Consider the following 20,092-nt stretch of genomic DNA (forward strand, 5'->3'; position numbering starts at 1 on the left):
GTTAAAAGTCCAAAATAATATCCTTATATTCATTTCTCCTCCAGCCATCAATCACCAACTAGAAGCCCGAGAGCCATCTTTATTTTTTTTTTCCATGTATTTAACAAATATATATTTGTTGGGCACTTACTATGCACCAGCTACTGTTCCAGGCACTGAAGATACAAACGTGGTAAATAAAAATATCACTGTCTTTATGAAGCTCATAGTGAAGGACTCAGGCAATGAATAAGTAAAGATCAGGTGATTAATAAACTTACAAACCTTGGTTTCTTAAATGGGTCATCAGACAGTAAAAAAGAAACTTATAGGAAATGTGTGGCTTAGGCTGAATGAGCAGAAACTATTCCATGAGCAATTTTGGGCAAGCTGTATCTAAAATGCCAGACTAAAGAGATTAAGGAAGTTTAGCAGGTCATATAATAGATCAAGTCTGTCAGGATTCATAATGGGAAGACCCAAAATGTAGTTAACCAGACCATGTGTAGATGACAGTGGATAGCTTTCAGAGTTGCAACTGCTTTTGGTTAATTCTATCATTACTGTCTGAAAGCAGCCCTACTAAAGAGTTATTGTTGATAACTGTCTAAGGGATCTGAGTCTATGCTTTCTCAAGGTAGCAGTAGCAGGGGAAGGCATGTATGAGGCATACTTTATGATTTGGATTTTCTGTTTAGATTATTAAACAGGTAGGTAGTTGTCATGGCATAGATGAAAGAAGTTCTCTCTCTAATGGATGCCAGAACCTTACTCCATTTTAGGAGAACAAATCTACTGGGAAAATAATTGGTTTAGTTATGGAGAGGTTGATTTTTTGGTGTCTGTGAAATCTTCAGTGAAGAAGTGTCTGTTAGTTTAATGTATCAACCTTTAAGGAAAGTATCTGGGCTAGAGACAAGATTTGATACTATATGACCCAGTAGGAATGGGTGAGGTTCCTTAGGAATGGTGTGCTGCATTTTTTAATATTTAGAGCAGAGTGCCAACTAGGGAAGGAAGTGGGACCAAAAGGGCTAATTGGGAGAAGGTGGAGAGGGTCATTGGATTGATGGATCTGGTTCAGATAAAAAGCAGGTGTAGGGAAGGTAACTGAGTAAGAGAAATGCAAGAGTAAAAGGCGTTCAGAGAGTGGGAGCGTTCAGAGAGTGGCTGAATTCAGTCTTTTAAATCTGGAGTGATTCTGAGTGACACATTTGTGGATGTGCTAGGGGGTGACTGAAAGTATGGGAAAGATTGTTAGGGAAGATTCAAGGGAGAAGAAGCACAGAACAGTGATAATGATGAAGATATAGAAATTAAATCATGGAGGCAAGAGAGGATGCCATAAATGTAAGTATGGGGAAGACCAATTGGCCCCAGCTGCCCTCTGGAGATATAACTGCGGGGTAAAGGAGCTTGGGTTCCTCTAGAGTCAATCACAGCTTGGGACAGGTTGCATTTTTGATGGAATATGAGTTGTTCAAGATGTAGCAACTCAGATTTCTGTGGGCCTCTCCATTGCATTGGTTCTTGGGTCAGAGTTACTGGGTGTGTGAACTTACACTAAAGCTATTAGGTGGAGATCCTTGTTAGACATAAGGTGTCTGTACTACAGGAGTAGTACCCAGTGACATTTCAAGGAATCCATTCTGGTTATTAGCCATGAATCCCTTCAAGTGTAGCATCCATCCTATGGGGTTTTCTGCAAGCGCAGACTAGAGGAGGGAAACAAGGCTACATCTAACTCATTTCTGAGTGCCCTAAGGAGTGAATGGAGACAAGGAGTGGGAGATGGAGAATGGGAACTATTTGGGGCATCATGTGTTAAGCTGAAGAATTAAGCAGAGAGTGAATGAGTACCAGAAACAAAGTCAGACCTGGGTGAGGGGCAGAAGTCACTTCCAAAATCACTAACCCAACATGGTAAAATGAGAGGATTAGCAAGTCATATGTATTCCAGACATAAGAGAGAATGGGTTGGATATGGAGTGGGTGAAAAATGAAGTCTAGTTATTAGGGTGAAAGAAAAAGGAGTCTGGTTATATGCTATACAGTAGATGGTTGGTGTGCTTTAACATCCAGCCTCCTTATTTTGCAGAAGCAATACAATTAAAAAATAAACCAGAAAATTGCTGCATTGGAGAATTAACTCTTAGCAGCACATAACCAGCAAGGTGATCTTGAATAATCTCTTAAAGTATATGGCACTCTATCTTCTCATCTGTAAAAATTAAGCAATTGGATCAGATGATCTCTGAAGTTTCTGGTAGCTCTGTGATTCTACAGCCTTTATTCTTCCCTCATTCACATCCCTCCTATCCTCACCCAATCTCCAGCATCCCCTTTTGGGTCCCAAATTATACTGAAGGGATCCACTGCTTTCCTGCAGGGCCAAGCCCACACTTTTGTCTCTCTCTAACATTTAAGATTGAAGTAATAGCATACATTTGGAGATAACTCACATCCTGATGGAATTCAGCGAATGATCCAACTTCTCTAAAAAGGAGCATGACTGTATTGTTTGTATTTTGTTTTTGTTTTGTTACCAGGCAGTCCATGTGAACTCCATTGAAATATGGAGTGTGTAAAATGAGTATTGTGCTCAGCACATCAGCAGAGTGAGCAGTGTGATGGCTGCTTTGGTCAGTGGAGGAAGTTGAAACGAAGACAGAGTGAAGATGGAGAAACAAGATGGAAGTGGTAGAGAGAACCAAGAGAGAAGGCTAAGATGGCTCTGAGAAGGAATAGAGAACTTTTCTTCCCGTTAAGGGCAGCAGAGGGAAGAATCCAGCTGACAACTCACTATCCACAGCCATCTGGCTCCAGGAACAACAGATTGATGGTGTATGTGCCCAACTCTTTCAAAATGGTGAGCTTTGTGAACATTCTTGTTTATCTGGTGTGGACACTGAGTATCCAGCAGATGTACTCTGTGAGCATTTCTTGGTGGAAGCAGGTCTATTCAAGTGAGGTATTCCAACATAGTCTTTGAGAAGAGGGGGGGTACATGAGGACTCTATGCTTTTATTCGAGAAGCTGACAGGAGGATTTGGATGAGGCATTGAAAGTTGCTTTCTTTGTTTTACTTTTGAAATATGAGGGCTGACTGGGACTAGGCAAACTGCTTTCTTCTCATTTCTTTTTTTTTTTTTTTAACCACACTTTCAGCATGTGTTAGCAGGCTGCTTTTCTTTCATTGACTGGCTTTGATGTAGGAATAGTGTCCCATAGGAAGAGGAAGCAAGCAGATCGATAAGCAATCTTAAAACATTACTTAAGGCCTGATGTCTCTTTTTAACTAAAAAAATACTTTTTTGAGAGAGAGAGCACAAGCAGGGGAGAGGGGCAGGGAGAGAGAGGGAATCTTATTGAAGCCCCACACTTAGCATGGAGTGAGACACAGGGCTCAATCCCACAACCTTGGGATCATGACCTGAGCTGAAATCAAGAGTTGAGTGCTTAACTGACTGAGCCACCCAGACACTGCAGACCTGATATCTCTTGGTAGTCATCTTTTTTTTTATTTAAAAAAAATTTTTTTTAACGTTTATTTATTTTTGAGACAGAGACAGAGCATGAACGGGGGAGGGTCAGAGAGAGGGAGACACAGAATCTGAAACAGGCTCCAGGCTCTGAGCTGTCAGCACAGAGCCCGACGCGGGGCTCGAACTCACAGATTGTGAGATCATGACCTGAGCCGAAGTCGGCCGCTTAACCGACTGAGCCACCCAGGCGCCCCTTAGTAGTCATCTTATACTAGATATTTCTCTATGGGGCACACACACATCCAACCCTTCCTCCATTCAGTACCTTGTGGTAACTCACTCCATGTAAGAAGATTATGGATTTGCTCCCTCTCTTCCCTTTACCCCATTCCCTTCCTTCTAATAAGCTGAATTTGGGTGTGAGGGTAGTCAGAGGGAGTCTAGCTTCACCCTAATTTGCCACCTCTAAATCACACCTTACAAATGAAAAAAATTCACATCCTGAATTTATACTTGTAGCAACAAATAGCTTTCACTGCTACCTTTTTTTTTAATTAAAAAAATTTTTTTTAATGTTTATTCACTTTTGAGAGACAGAGAGAGAGCGAGCACATGTGAGGGAGGGGCCAAGAGAGAGGGAAACACAGAATCCGAAGCATGCTCCAAGCCTGATGTGGGGCTCCAACCCACAAACCGTGAGATCATGACCTGAGCCGAAGTTGGACGCCCAACCAACTGAGCCACCCGGGCTCCCCTCACTGCTACCTTTATATGCACCATGGAAGCAGACACAATGTCAGAGGTCCCTTCTGACTCTAAAATTCTTAGAGTCTGTGACTCTTGGGATTTTTAACAGGAAGTGGCTATGGAAGTGAAGTGACTCAGAAGTGGCCATAATATGCAGACAAATCTGAGAAATGATGCCATGTTGACATAACAGTCCTCGAAGGTGTGATAATGTGGTAAAGAGACAGTTTTGGAGTGTAGCTTGAGTTGGATCTTTCAGAATCTTGTATCTCCTCTCCAATTTTATTTTTTTATGTCTATTTGGCACTGTGTCTAAGAAATCATTAATATTCAGTAATGCTTTCTATCATTAAAAATAATCAGAAAAGGGGCACCTGGGTGGCTCAGTCAGTTAAGTATCTGACTTTGGCTCAGGTCATGATCTCATGGTTCATGAGTTCAAACCCCGCATCGGGCTCTGTGCGGACAGTTCAGAGCCTGGAGACTGCTTCCGATTCTGTGTCTCCTTCTCTCTCTGCCCCTCCCCTCCTCGCTCTCTCTCTCTCTCTCTCTCTCAAAAATAAACATTAAAAAATGTAAAAAAAAAAAGCCAGAATAAAACCATTTTTTTAATATGGAAATACTTAAAGAAATGGAAGGACTTAGAGACAATTATACCATAAATGATTCTCAGTCAAGTTTGGCTACTTGACAGCATATCAAAGAAGGCTTCAGAGAGCTTCATTTAACTTCCATGTGTACCCATCAGAGGGTGGGAAGAATTTCTTAATTATAGGTAAATTCGTTACAGGTCTACAAGTATATGATGATCTAAATTGCATGTTGTGTAAATACTTTTCCATTTAAGAATTGATACCATTCATGATGGGTACACCAGGTTAGAAGTGAAGAGGTCTGGAATCTGAGGCAGTCAGAGAGATAGAAACTACTCAGGTGTCTAGAACTATCATGAAGAAAGTTTTTAAGAAAATTGCGTGTTATCTTTAATTCAACTGCTTAGAAACCATTACTGTTCTCAAACTTCAAAGAAATCCCTTCTTCTGTTTTTCTTCCCATCCCACTCTTTTTCTTCCCTTTCCTTGTGTCTGTACCTAAAATTGTTCAGTGACGACTTGGGCAATAGTCTGTTTGCATCTTCCTGGGCACAAAAGAATCATGTCCTCATGTGTGGAAGCCAGTCCTGGTGCAGTGGGAAGGGATTTCATACTGGGTCTCAGATCCTGAGGAAGTCCCAGATTTGCCTCTTACTGGCTGTGTGACTTTAAGTGAATAATTTAAATTTTCTGAGCTTCGTTTTACCATCTGTAAAATCAAGGGATTACTACTTACTCCATGAAGTTCTTATGCGGGTTATAGAAGTTGTTTGTGAAAAATACGCTACCCTGTAGATTGCTACTGTGTTCTTAATTAATTAGACTTAGAAAATGGAACAGATGTGTGGTCAGTTATGTAAGGTCACACTTACATATTTTCCTGAAATGTCTTGGATTATATTACATAGCAAAGTTCTTTTATGTCCAAGTGCTACCTCTGGGTGTAATCGCTTATTAGCATCTGGTTACTTTCTTTGTTTCTATTTCCTGATTAATTTTGGGAGAGAAAAGTTATCTGCCTTCTGGCAGCACTTTTCTCTTATTTTGATACTTTTTGTTAGATACCTTTCTCCCTAAGCGCTAACATTTATGTTAGTGTGGCATTAAGAGATTGCAGTAAAATTAGATCTTCATGAGGAATAAATAAGCATGTCTTCAAAAGGACATCTGCATAGGTTCTAGAAAAGAAAATTTAAAAGATTTTCAGCCGGTTATGTTATTATTAGAAGTATTATGTTATTATTATATACTGTTATTCCAAAAGTATTCCTAATAGCAAAGAGGCTTTACCTGAGGATCTATAGGTGATGTAGGATTAAACTTAACTAATGAAAAATATAACAAGACAATATTTCCCAAGAGTATAAATTATCTGTGAATGGTACTAGGAACAACTAAATTTATTGCTCCATGTTATCCTTTAGGATCTCAGATGTCAAAAAAAGATCAAGGTCAGAAACACAGATGGTGCTCATACTAGTCAGCTCTAGCACTAGAATCAGCTAATAGGTATAAAGAAAGCTTTGCCCAGGTTGGAGCAGGTCAAGCTATTTTACTTAGAGTCAAACATTTTAAGGATGATTTTGCTAAGCTTATTGTTGAGTTTATTCTATTGTGAGTTTGTCTTCAAACAGTATTGCACTTGGGTTTGCTGTAAGTAGCTACTAGTAATTCTTTGACCTTGACCTTAGCTTCTCTCACCATTTGAAGATGAAGTCTGAGAATGGGCAAATTTCTGCTCATGGGTCATAAAACAGCATTGACTGTCATCATGTAAGGCATTTAGAATTTGTTCTAGTTCTGGAAAAGTTTTCTTTTTTGTTTTTTCTTTAAAAAATTTTTTGTTTAATGTTTAATTATTTTTGAGAGAGACAGAGACAGAGTGTGAACAGGGGAGGGGCAGAGAGAGGGAGACACAGAATCTGAAACAGGCTCCAGGCTCTGAGCTGTCAGCCTAGAGCCCGACACGGGGCTTGAACTCACAAGCCATGAGATCGTGACCTGAGCCGAGGTCGGACGCCCAACCGACTGAGCCACCCAGGCGCCCCTGGAAAGTTTTCTTTATACCTATTAGTGTTACCAGACAAAAATCTATTACCTGATGTGCAGCAAGCCAAGCACTGACACTGGTTTTTGTGGCTAGGAACAGTGTTTTATTGCAGGGTGCCAAGCAAGGATAGGGGAGAAAATTTCTCAAATCTGTCTCCTTGAAGGGCTGGGTTGAATATATTTAAGAATAAGAGGTCAGGATGTCACAGGGTAGTTAGGTTGAATGGAATATGCTAATTGTGTATACAGAAAAAGGGAGGTACTCTCCCTTCTGAGCACAAACATTCAGGAATCCCATCTCTTTATGGGACCACATGTTCATTAAATGGCAGTGTAAACATGAGTGGAGGAGTAAGATCTAGGGTGTGTTGTCACAGAGGTTACTTTTGTTCATGCTTGGCCCCTCCTGTGCAACTGGAAGAATTTTTCTCCATTTGTTCCCATCTCAGCTAGTCTTATCAGTGGTTGGTCAACTTCAGCAAAACAAACTCATAAACCAGTCAGGTTGACTAGAGTGTCCTTAGAGTAGAATGGTCAAGTATCTGTTAACTCAGTGTGTTGGTTTCATTAGCTCATGCCATAACTTCCTTCTCTGACAAGTATGAGACCATCTGGATTCCTAATATTGGACTTTTTTGTCACTAAGATCAACCTTCAGAGCAAGAAATGCTACCTGGAAACGTGTGCATGTATGTGTGTGTATGTGTGTATGTATCAAGGGAAAGTGGTATGATTCTGAGATGCATTCCATATTTTTTCTCAGAAAGTCCTCATCAAGGATCTCTCCCTGTTGCCCACACTGATAACTCACCTGTTAACATCTCCTTTATTGGCTCTTCTCTCCTTGTCTTATTTTCCTTGCTTTCTCTGGGATTACTTCCCAAATAAATTGCCTGTACACAGTACTTCTGTTTTTGTGTAACCCAAAGTAAGACAACCATTAAAAAAAGAAATCCTTGGGAGATGAAAATCCAATATAAAAATTTATTCATCCCATTTGAAAACAAAAAACATTCACATTTTTGTAAGAAGAAAAATTGTAAATAAGCCAAATACCAAATAAACAGACCTTAGTTGTCAAATCACACACACATGAACACACCCATACACATACCTCCCACACTCAGATTGGTCTAAGCAAGTGGACAATAACTTGAATGGGCAATAACTTCAGCAAGGAACTTGCTGAAATATAAAGCCAGAAAATAGAAATTGTGACTAAGGTGTAGATGACAAATTAGAAGTTGTGAACTATAGTCAAGAATAAAACTGAAGAAAAGAAATAAGATGCATTGGAATTTGGGTAGATTAATATGAACAGAATGAACTAACACAATTAGACTTTGGTATGTACGATGATATAATTTCTGTATGTGATTTGTAAACTTCATTGAAATTCATATTCAAGGCATTCTTGTCAACAACTGGAATAAAAGGATGGTTGCCAAGAAAGTAGATGACCAAGGAAGAATAATACTGCACTAGAAGCCCTTTGTGGTTTTGTTTTTGTTTTTGTTTTTGTTTTTGTCTTAGTTTCCCTGAACTTTCTGACATTTGGCAAGTCAATTTCTCTGAGTGTGTATTTCCCTGCCCTGGGGGTCAATATGAGCTCAGATTTTATAATGAATATGTAAAGACTTTGAAAATTTAAGAGTTTATTATTTTAAAAAAAGATGTAGGGTGTGAGAGCTAATGTTTGCTACTCTTAAATTTGTTTGGGCCTCAAGGATGTACAGTACACATAGCTTACTTTATTGATATGATTTTTGTATAGTTAAATGTCTGAATTGAAGAACCTAATGTAGATTTTCTTTTCTTATAGTAAGCCCCAAACACAAGAATTGTTCCCATCTCAGGATAGCTTAACAAACTAATAGCTTGTACCCTGGAAATCTGAAATATTTCTGATTTATCCGGAGTGCTCCAAGGAAGCACACCTGGAAGTATCTTGGAAGTATCGAGGAAGTATCTCTTGGATACTCAACTACTCTATTATATCCTTGATTGTGAATTCCTATAGTATGCTCAGAACCATGAAATGTGAAATGGACCATGCAACAGAATTGTCAGAGAGTTCCTTCCTTCATGGAGCTTATAGTCTAGCTGGGGCAAAAGTGCATCCAGGAAATTAGTACAAACAAATACAAGTCAGTACTAATTCAGATATCTATTGAGAACCTTCTGTAGGCATTCTCCAGACGTTTTGGAGGAAAATCCAACTTGTCTTTGAATTCTGTGTCATGGCAATTCAGTCCATTCTGGGGGTCAGAACTGTTAATATTATTGATCAGTGTCCTTTGAAATTATCATAACAAGTCATCTAGTAGAGTGGGAAGGCGAATGTCACAAGTAATTCCCCTTCTTCATTCTTCTTTTTCCTCTACACCCCATCAGGGAAAAACCCCTTCTATCTCTAGAACTTGCATGAAAAACCAGTGAAATAATCCAGTGATACTGCTAAGATTAGTGACCCAACTCCTCCTCAATGGGTGCATTTCTAAACCACATATGTCAAAGTCGTCACTACATATAGGTCAGTGTGTGGTTTCCTACACTGTGGCCACTCTGGGGAGAGAAAGCAGGACTGTTTTCTTATGAAAAAAAAAAGGGTCCTCACCTGCCCAGAAAAAGACTGGGCAGATAATGGTGGGCTAAGAAAACACAGGAAGACCTGAAAGTCATCGAATTTATTCATCTGGAAATTCTCCCATTGGCCACTGTTCATCCCTCTTAGGTCACAGCTAGTGTTCAGAGTGAGCTGGTTCTATTCTAGCTGGGAGGCCCCAGGCCAGAGGAAGGACAGTGTGGCTTGATGGGGGTTGGTGAGGAGATAGCCATCAATATATGTGGGCTAGATGCCTGTTTCCTCATGTCTCTTAGATTAGGAGATTCAAGAATTGCTGCTAAGAGACCCTTGAAAACTGAGGGAGAAGGAAAGAAGGCATGTCTTCATGGAATGGTACAGGGATTGTGGAGAAGGCAGGCGATAAGGACATGGTGACTGCTATGGGGATGTATAATAATTGTCAGTCCTTGAGTACGGAGTCCTGGGAAACGTATCAGGGCATTCTCATGTCAGAATATTGTATTCCTTAGTCAGTTTAGGAGAATGGCTAATTTTCAAGAAATAACCTGGTAGTTTTTCCACACTGGTTTATGCTCAGAAGAAATCTTGGATTATGCTCTATTCGGTAATTTTTCCTACACTGAAACAGAATGAAGTCATGGGTAAAAGGTCAGACTCTAGAGCCAGATAGTATGATATAAAAATCCATTCCCAACCCTTTCTAGTAGAGTGACCTTGGGCGATTTGCTTAACTTTTTTGCCCCTTAGTTTCCTTGTTTCTATAATGGAGATAATAAAAGTATCCATGTCAGAAGAGTATTGCAAGGATTAAGTGAATTCATAGATAAGAAATGCTTGGCACGTAGTCAGCATTCAGTAGTTGTTTCCAATGGAGGTTATATGCAAACCACCCTCAACCCAGGCTGCAAAGGCCAGAGTTGGAACACATGGGTTTTGCAGTTAGATTGGATCTAGAGTCAATACAGTTGTGCCCTTGCTTGCTATGTGATCTAGGGCAAGTTATTTAATCTTTCTAAGCATCATTTTCTCCATCCATAAGTGTGGATAATAGTAGCATTTACCTCAGTTTGTTCTGAGGAACGAATGAGATGGTTTATATAAAGTTCTTGATGCAAGATCTGGAGCACAGTGAATGCTACTTGGTTAACACACACACACACACACACACACACACACACACACTATATTTTGCATCTTACACAATTGACTCTTTTTTCCTTGAAAAGAAAACCTGAAAAACCTTCATCTTCCCTAGTGAAGTAAGAATAATGACCCTAAACTGATTACTTATATACTTGGGAAAAATATATCCTTCTCAACTCTCCCTTATTTTTTCCTTGCCGTCTCCTATATGAGGAGCAGACCAGGGAAATCTGTTGCAAAACAGGAGGGGAGGAAGAAGAGGACCAAAGCTGACTTAACACATGTCCCTCTTCTCACAGGTATCAGCCAGCAAGGACTGGCTTTATAATTTTGGGGGCTCAGTGCAGAATGGTAGTGTAAGGCTCTAGTTAAGAAGTCATTAAGAATTTCAAGACAGTGACATGAGAGCATTAAACCAAGTAAATGGCTTTCTGCAACTGTGCAGTCCACCTATCCGTAAAGCCGGTCCTGCAGCCAGCCCTAGGGCAGCAAGAGGAATGAGCAGTTGAAACTCCTAATGTTGTTGGTTTGAAGTTCACTTTTCCATTCTTTGCATCCCTGAGCCTGATTTAGCCATGTGAGTTCATTCCCAGGGCTCACTAGGAGCCTGGAGACTAGGAATATGACGTGTCAGAGATACCTCACTCCTACTTCTGAAGGGAGTTGGAGAGATACTGGGTTAGAACTGTCTTACCCAATCGGTGTGATTAGTTCTTAGGAAATCCTCATAAGTGTAGGAGGAAAGGTCATCTACTGCAAACAACTCGTCTAGTCATTGGAGAATATTTGAGCTTGTGTGTGTGTGTCCTGTAATAATGCAAAGCGTTCACTTTCATGGTCTAAGTATCAGTTCATTTCTTATGCTTAACCAAGTTTTAACCTCTTGGAAGGACTTACCACTCCTCAAAGAGGTGAAAGCTTGACTTTTCTTCTCCTTTGTTAGATATCACTCACACTAGCTTGAGGGTGTTAAGAAGAAGATGAGACATGTGCAGGGAATAAAGATGTTTCAGTCTTCAGAAGCCAACAATGCATATTAAAGAGCTACTTGTTAGTTTTATCTGTTAAATACTCTGTAGGGAAATTTGGTGATGGACTTTAATTCTTTGGGAGACCATCACATGGCTCAAATCACCTATCCTTGTTTTATGGCCAGGTTTGGGAGGTAGGGCCCTGGGGATGCAGCAGCAGAGATACTGGAGGGGATGTGGGGATAAATACAGGAGAGAAGGGGGTTTTGAGGAAAGCTGCTTGAGTTAGAGGAAGGAGAAAGGTGTTTAGGGTGAGGAGTAGGACAGAAGAGGAGAATGTAACAGGGGGTTGGAGAGAGAAGAAGAGGACAACCAGGAAAAAGGAAGTCTAGTTTGAAAGGTTCTAAAGTTAACCTGTGGGTTAGGAAGTCCCTGGGAAGGAAGAGAACCCCTGGAGTTTAGTTCCTATAGCATGTCCTTTCCCTTCATGGGTGAATAGAAAGCCCCAAAGGGCCTTAGAGAGAACACTGCTCATTGTAGATCCCCTGGCACTATCACACACCTTAACTCAGTGAGTTGGTTACTTCTCCTGGTGGTGATTCAGAGTCGTCATATGCAAAGCAGGGGGGTGTGGCAGAGGGCCTTACAGATTTCAGTCTGAGCCAGACCACGAATTCCAAACAAGTGAATGAATGTGAGAAGAAGAGAAAAGGTCAGAGAGAGGAAGGAAACACATCCTGTTGCCTGTTAAACATTTCCTAATGGTTTTCAATAACAGTTTTAATGAGATTATTTACATATCATAAAATTCTCCCTTTTAAACTGTGCAACTCAGTGCTTTTTGGTATATTTACAGAATTGTGCAACAACCATCACTATCTAATTCCAGAACATTTTCATCACCCCAAAAGAAACTACCCATTAGCAGTCACTCTCCATTCTCCTCTTGCACCCTGTCTCCTGAAAGCATACACCTGCTTTCTGTCCCTATGGATTTGCCTATTGTAGACATTTCATATAAGTGGATTCATACATATGTAATCTTTTGTGACTGACTTCTTTCACTTACCATTATGTTCTTAAGGTTTATCCATGTTATAGCATGCATCAATACTTCATTTCTCTTTAATTGCTGAATTATATTCCATTGTATAAATATATCACATTTTGTTTATTCATCAAGTAAGAGACATTTGGGTTGTTTCTACTTTGGGGCTATGATAAATAATGTTGGAGAACATTCTCTTACAAGTTTATTTGTTTGTTTATTTATTTATTTATGTATGTATGTATGTTTATTTCTGAGAGAGAGAGAGACAGAGAGCAAGCAGGAGAGGGGCAGAGAGAGAGAGGGAGACAAAGAATCAGAAGCAGACTCCAGGCTCTGAGCTGTTATCCCAGAGCCCGACACAGGGCTCGAACCCACAGAACACGAGATCATGACCTGAGCCAAAGTCAGACGCTTAACAGACAGAGCCACCCAGGTGCCCCTCTCTTACAAGTTTTTGTATGAACATGTTTTCATTTTTCTTGGATGTATACTTAGGAGTAGAATTGCTGGGCCACATGGTACTCTATATTTAATATTTTGAGGAACCACCAGACAGTTTTCCAGAATAACTGAACCATTTTACATTCTTATTAGTGTTGAGTGAAAGTCCAGTTTCTCCACATCCTTGCCAACACTTGTTATTTTCTATATTTTTGCTTTTAATTATCCTAGTGGGAATGAAATGGTATCTCATTATGGTATTAATTTGCATTTCCGTAACAACTAATGTTGAGAATCATCTAATATGCTTATTGGCCATTTGTATATTTTCTTTGGAGAAATATCTGCTTGTATGGTTTTGACTGTGGTGTCTTTTTATTGTTGAGTTGTAGAAGCTCTGTATACATTCATTCTAGATATAGGTTCCTTATCAAATAATGACTCAAAAGTATTTTTCCACGTTTTATGTTGTCTTTTCACTCTCTTGATGGTGTCTTTTGATGCATGAATGTTTTAAATTTTGATGAAGTCCACTTAATCTATTTTTTTCTTTTGTTCATGTTTTTAGAGTCATATCTAAGAATCCATTGCCCAATCCAGTGTCATAAGGGTTTACCATTTTATTTTCTTCTCAGAGTTTTATGATTAAAACTATTACTTTTAGGTCTGTGATCCACTTTGAATTAATTTTTTGTGTAAAGATCCACTGTAATTCTTTTGCATGTGGATATCCATTTATCCCAAAATCATTTGTTGAGAAAACTATTCTTTCCCTACCTTTATCAAAAATCAGTTGACCATAAATGTAAAAATTTATTTCTATACTCTCAAGTCTGTCCTATTGATCCATATGTCTATCTGAATGTCAGTACATTGTCTTGGTTTCTGTAGCTTTATAGTAAGTTTTGAAAAGTAAATTGTGAGTCCTACAACTTGGTTCTTTTTATTGTCTTATGTTTGATGATTGTTTAGGTATTTTATTTCATTTTTATTTACACATTAATTTCTTGAATCAGTTTGCAAATGTCTGCATAAAAACACTGTTTTTGATAGGCATTGTGTTGGATGTATAGGACAATTTGGGAACTATTGTCATTTTAAAACAACATTAAGTCTTAAAACATTAAAACGTTAAGTCTTCTGATCCATGAACATGGGCTGTTTTTCCCCTTTTGTCTTTTTAAATGTCTTTCAACAATGTTTTATAGTTTCAAGGTATAAGACTTAACATTTTTTGTTAAACATATTCCTAATATTTTATTACTTTTTGATACTGTTATAAATTGTATTATTTCTTAATTTCTTTTCCAGGTTGTTCGTTGTTAGTGTATAGAAATGCAATTGATATTTGTATATTTATCTGTATCCTGCAGATTTTCTAAAGTTGTTTATCAGTTTTAATAGCTTTTTTCTGGGTGTCTTTAGCCAGATTATGTCATCTGCAAATAGAGATAGCTTTCTTTCTTTCTTTCTAATCTGATTTCCTATTATTTCTTATTCTTTCCCAATTGCCTTGATAGAACCTCTAGTGTACTGTAGGATAGAAGTGGTGAGAGGAGATATCTTTGTTTTGTTCCTGATCTAAGGGGTAAAACATTAATTATGATGTTACTTGTGGATTTTTCATAGGTGGCCTTTACCAGACCGAGGAAAATATGTTCTGTTCATAGTGTATTGAATGTTTTGAGTATGAATGGGTTTGGATTTTGTCAAATGCTTTTTATGCATCAGATGAGATCAACCTCTAGTTTTTGACTTACACTTTATCAATGTGATGTATTACATTGATTGGTTTTATAGGCTAAACCAGCCTTAGATTCCTGGGATAAATTCCACTTTGTTATGGTATGTAATTCTTTTTATTTGTTGCTAGATTTGGTTTGCTAGTATTATGTTGAGTATTTTTGATTTTATATTGCTGAGGGATATTGGCCTGTATTCTTTTCTTATAATGTCTTTGTGTGATTTTGGTTTCTGGATAACGTAGAATGAATTGGAAAGTGTTCTTTCCTTTTCTTTTTTCTTTTTTTTAATGTTTACTCATTTATTTTGAGGGAGAGGGGGAATGAGAGGGGGAGGGGCAGAGAGAGAGGAGAAAGAGAATCCCAAGCAGGCTCTGACTGTCAGCACAGAGCCCAACATGGGGCTCAAACTCACAAACCATGAGATCATGACCTGAGCCCAAATCAAGAATTGGACGCTTAATCAACTGAGCCACCCAGGAGCCCCTCATTTTCTATATTTTGGAAGAGTTTGTGAGTGATTGGTATTAATTATTCCTTAAACCTTTCATAGATTTCACCAGTAAAGCCAGTTGGGCTTGGGTTTTTTTGGAGGGAAGTTTTTAAATGACTAATTTAATACCTTTGCTTGTTATAATCATTCAGATTTTCAATTTCTTCTTGAGTCAGTTTCTTTCAATGTGCTTTTTTTTTAAATTTTTTTTTTTTTTTTTTTTTAATTTTTGAGAGATAGAGAGTGTGAGCTGGGGAGGGGTAGAGAGAGAGGGAGACACAGAATCTGAAGCAGCCTCCAGGCTCTGAGCTGTCAGCATAGAGCCAGATACAGGGCTTGAACTCACAAACTGTGAGATCATGACCTGAGCTGAAGTTGGATGCTTAACCAACTGAGCCACCCAGGTGCCCCTTGAGTCAGTTTCGATAGTTTATATCATCCTAAGAATTTGTTTACTTCATTTAAGTTATCTAATGTGTGGACATGCAGTTGTTCCCAGTATTCCGTGATTATCCTTTTATTTCTGTAAAGTTGTAGTGGTGTTTTAGCTTTATTTTTATTAATGTTTCCTTGCTTGCTTGTTTGTTTGTTTGTTTGTTTAGAAAGGGGAAGGGACAGAGGGAGGGAGAGAGACCAAGCAAGCTTCATGCTTACAACAGAGCCCAATGTGGGGCTCAATCCCATGAATGTGAGATCATGATCATGACCTGGGCCAAACTCAAGAGTTGGCGCTTAACCAACTGAGCCACCTGGGTGCCGCTAATTCCTAATTTCAGTAATTTGAGTCTTATGTCATTTTCTTTGTTAGTCTAGATAAATGTTTGTTAATTTTGTTGAGCTTTTCAAAGAGACAGTTACTGGTTTCATTGAGCTTTCTAAGTTTTTCATTTTTTATTTCATTTGTTTCCTTACTAATCTTCACTGTTTTCTTTTGTGTCCTTGCATTTAATTTGCTCTTTGTTTACTAGTTTCTTAAGGTGGAAGGTTAGATTATTGATGCCTTCTTCCTTGATACAGGCATTTTTAGATATAAATTCCTCCCAGGCACTGCTTCAGCTGCATCACATAAATGCTCGTATGTTGTGGGTTTTTTTTTTTATTCCATCTCAAAATATTCTCTAATTACCTTTGTGATTTCTTTTTTGACCCATTAGTTATTTAGGAAAGCATTAATTTCTGTGTGTTGTCATTTTCTCAAATTTCCTTTTGTTTATTGATCCCTAATTCCACTATAGTCTGAAAATGTACTTTGTTACGATTTCAGTCTGTTAAATTTAGTGAGACTTGTTTGTGACCTATTTTATGGTGTACCCTGTGGACTCTTCCATGTGAACTTAGAAAAATATGTGTTCTGCTGTTGATGGTGGAGCGGATGGGAGTATATAGATGTTTTGATAGGCATACTTGGTTTATAGTTTTATTCATCCTCTAATTTCTTGTTGTTCTTCTGTCTTGTTGCTATATCCATTACTGAAAGGGATTATTGAAGCCTTCAACTACTGTTGTTGAATTTTCTATTTCTCTCTTCAGTTCTGTCAGTTTTTGTGCATTATATTTTATACATTGTATTCTGTCATTAGATGCATCAGTGTTTATAATTGTCATACCTTCTTGATGGATTGACCCTTATCATCATAAAAGGTCCTTGTTTGTCTCTAGTAAATTTCTTACAGAGTATATTTTGTCTGATAGTAGTATAGCACATTAGCTCTCTTTTGGTTACTGCTTGCATAATATATCTTTTTCCATTCCTCTATTTTTAACACACTTGTGTGTTTTAATTTAAAATGTATCTTTTGTCCACCACAGATAATTGGGTCATATTTTTGTTTGTTTCTTTGTTTTTAACCAATTCTTCCAGTATCTACCTTTCAATTAGAATATTTAATCCATTTACATTTAATGTAACTATTAATAAGGTAGTATTATGTCTTCCTTTTTGCTATCTTTTAAAACATTTTAATATTATTTATTCACCCATAATATTTTTTTAAAAAATTGTGGTAAAATTTACCTTTTTAAAATTTTTATTTTTTAAATTTACATCCAAGTTAGTTAGCATATAGTGCAACAATGATTTCAGCAGTAGATTCCTTAATACCCCTTATCCATTTAGCCCATCCCCCCTCCAACAACCCTTCTAGTAACCCTCTTGTTTGTTCTCCATATTTAAGAGTCTCTTATGTTTTGTCCCCCTCCCTGTTTTTATATTATTTTTGCTTCCCTTCCCTTATGTTCATGTTTTGTATTTTAAAGTCTTCATATGAGTGAAGTCATGATATTTGTCTTTCTCTGACTGACTAATTTTGCTTAGCATAATACCTTCTAGTTCCATCCATGCAGTTGCAAATGGCAAGATTTCATTCTTTTTGATTGCCGAGTAATACTCAAGTGTGTGTGTGTGTGTGTGTGTGTGTGTGTGTGTACACATATACCATATCTTCTTTATCCATTCATCCATTGATGGACATTTAGGGTCTTTCCATACTTTGGCTACTGTTGATAGTGCTGCTATAAACATGGGGGTGCATGTGTCCCTTCGAAACAGCATACCAGTATCTGTTGGATAAATACCTAGTAGTGCAATTGCTGGGTTGTAGGGTAGTTTTATTTTTAATTTTTTGAGGAACCTCCATACTGTTTTCCAGAGTGGCTGCAGCAGTTTGCATTCCCACCAGCAGTGCTAAAGAGATCCTCTTTCTCCGCATCCTCGCCAATGTCTATTGTTGCCTGAGTTGTTAATGTTGGCCATTCTGACAGGGGTGAGGTGGTATCTCATTGTGGTTTTGATTTGTATTTCCCTGATGATGAGTGATGTTGAGCATTTTTTCATGTGTCGGTTGGCCATCTGGATGTCTTCTTTGGAGAAGTGTTTATTCGTGTCTTTTGCCCATTTCTTCACTGGATTATTTGTTTTCTTCGGTGTTGAGTTTGATAAGTTCTTTATAGATTTTGGATACTAACCCTTATCTGTTATATCGTTTGCAAATATCTTCTCCCATTCTGTCAGTTGCTTTATAGTTTTGCTGATTCTTTCCTTTGCTGTGCAGACACTTTTTATTTTGATGAGGTCCCAATAGTTCATTTTTGCTTTTGTTTCCCTTGCCTCTGGAGATGTGTTGAGTAAGAAGTTGTTGTGGCCAAGGCCAAAGGGGTTTTTGCCTGCTTTCTCCTCAAGGATTTTGATGGCTTTCTGTCTTACGTTTAGTCCTTTCATCTATTTTGAGTTTATTTTTGTGTAGGGTGTAAGAAAGTGGTCCAGTTTCATTTTTCTGCATGTCGCTGTCCAGTTTTCCCAGCACCACTTGCTGAAGAGACTGTCTTTATTCCATTGGCTATTCTTTCCTGCTTTGTCAAAGATTAGTTGGCCATACTTTTGTGGGTCCATTTCTGGGTTCTCTATTCTGTTCCATTGATCTGAGTGTCTGTTCTTGTGCCAGTACCATACTGTCTTGATGATTACAGCTTTGTAATACAGCTTGAAGTCTGGGATTGTGATGCCTCCTGCTTTGGTTTTCTTTTTCAAGATCACTTTGGCTATTCGGGGTCTTTTCTAGTTCCATACGAAATTTAGGAATGTTTGTTCTAGCTCTGTGAAGAATGCTGGTGTTATTTTGATAGGGATTGCATTGAATATGTGGATTTCTTTGGGTAGTATTGATTTTTTAACAATATTTGTTCTTCCTATCCAGCAGCATGAAATCTTTTTCCATTTTTTTGTGATTTCTTCAATTTCTTTCATAAACTTTCTATAGTTTTCAGTGTATAGATTTTTCACCTCTTTGGTTAGATTTATTCCTAGGTATTTTATGGGTTTTGTTGTGATTGTAAATGGGATTGATTCCTTGATTTTTCTTTCTCTTGCTTCATTGTTGGTGTATTGGAATGCAACCGATTTCCGTGCATTGGTTTTATGTCCTGCAACTTTGCTGAATTCATGGATCAGTTCTAGGAGTTGTTTGGTGGAATCTTTTGGGTTTTCCCTACAGAGTATCATGTTATCTGCAAAGAGTGACAGTTTGACCTCCTCCTGGCCGATTTGGATGTCTTTTATTTCTTTGTGTTGTCTGATTGCTGAGGCTAAGACTTCCAACTGTTGTGTGTGTGTGTGTGTGTGTGTGTGTGTGTATTATTTTCTAGTGTACCATTTTAATTCCTTTCTTTTTTATTCAATCATATATTTTCAAGTTGTTTTCTTAGAGGTTTCCCTGGGGCTTACAGTTAATATCTTAACTTAATTTTGTTAAAACTTGCTCCACTATCACTCCAGTCTTTTCACTCTCCTTTGTGCTATTATTGTCATACAAATTATGTCATTATATATCATAAGCCCATCAGCATAGTTTTATAATTGTCACTTTACACAATTGTCTTTTAAAGCAGGTAAGAGAAAAAATTACAAACAAAAATACATTTATACTGTCATTTATATTTTACTGATGCACTTAACTTTACTTATGCTCTTTACTTCTTTTTGTGGATCCAAGTTACTATCCAGTATCCTTTAACTGAGTCTGAGGGACTCCTTTGACTATTATTTGTAGTGTAGGTCTGATAGCAATTAATTCTCTCAGTTTTTGCTTTCCGAAATTATCTTATGTTCTTTATTTTTGAGGGAAAGTTTCCTGGATACGGATTTCTTGCTTGAGAGTCCTTCCAGCACTTTGAGTATGTTTTCTTTTTAACTTTTTGACTTCCATAGTTTCTGATGAAAAGTGAGCTGTTAATCTCATTGCAGTTTCTTTTATGTGATGAGTTTTTTTTTTCTTGTGGCTTTTGAGATTCTCTCTTTGTCTTTTTACAGTATGACT

The 20,092-nt window shown here is 38.1% G+C and overlaps 1 long non-coding RNA gene across 1 annotated transcript in view; it reads left to right on the forward strand.

Moving 5' to 3' along the window:
* Positions 1-20,092, forward strand: part of LOC125925159 (uncharacterized) — a 132,586-nt gene that overhangs the window by 20,544 nt on the left and 91,950 nt on the right. The window contains exon 2 of the long non-coding RNA XR_007458717.1: positions 2,529-2,848. This is a non-coding gene — a long non-coding RNA (uncharacterized LOC125925159). The remainder of the gene's footprint in view (positions 1-2,528; positions 2,849-20,092) is intronic.

Source organism: Panthera uncia, chromosome F1 (genome assembly GCF_023721935.1).
Source record: "Panthera uncia isolate 11264 chromosome F1, Puncia_PCG_1.0, whole genome shotgun sequence".
Classification (NCBI taxonomy): domain Eukaryota; kingdom Metazoa; phylum Chordata; class Mammalia; order Carnivora; family Felidae; genus Panthera; species Panthera uncia.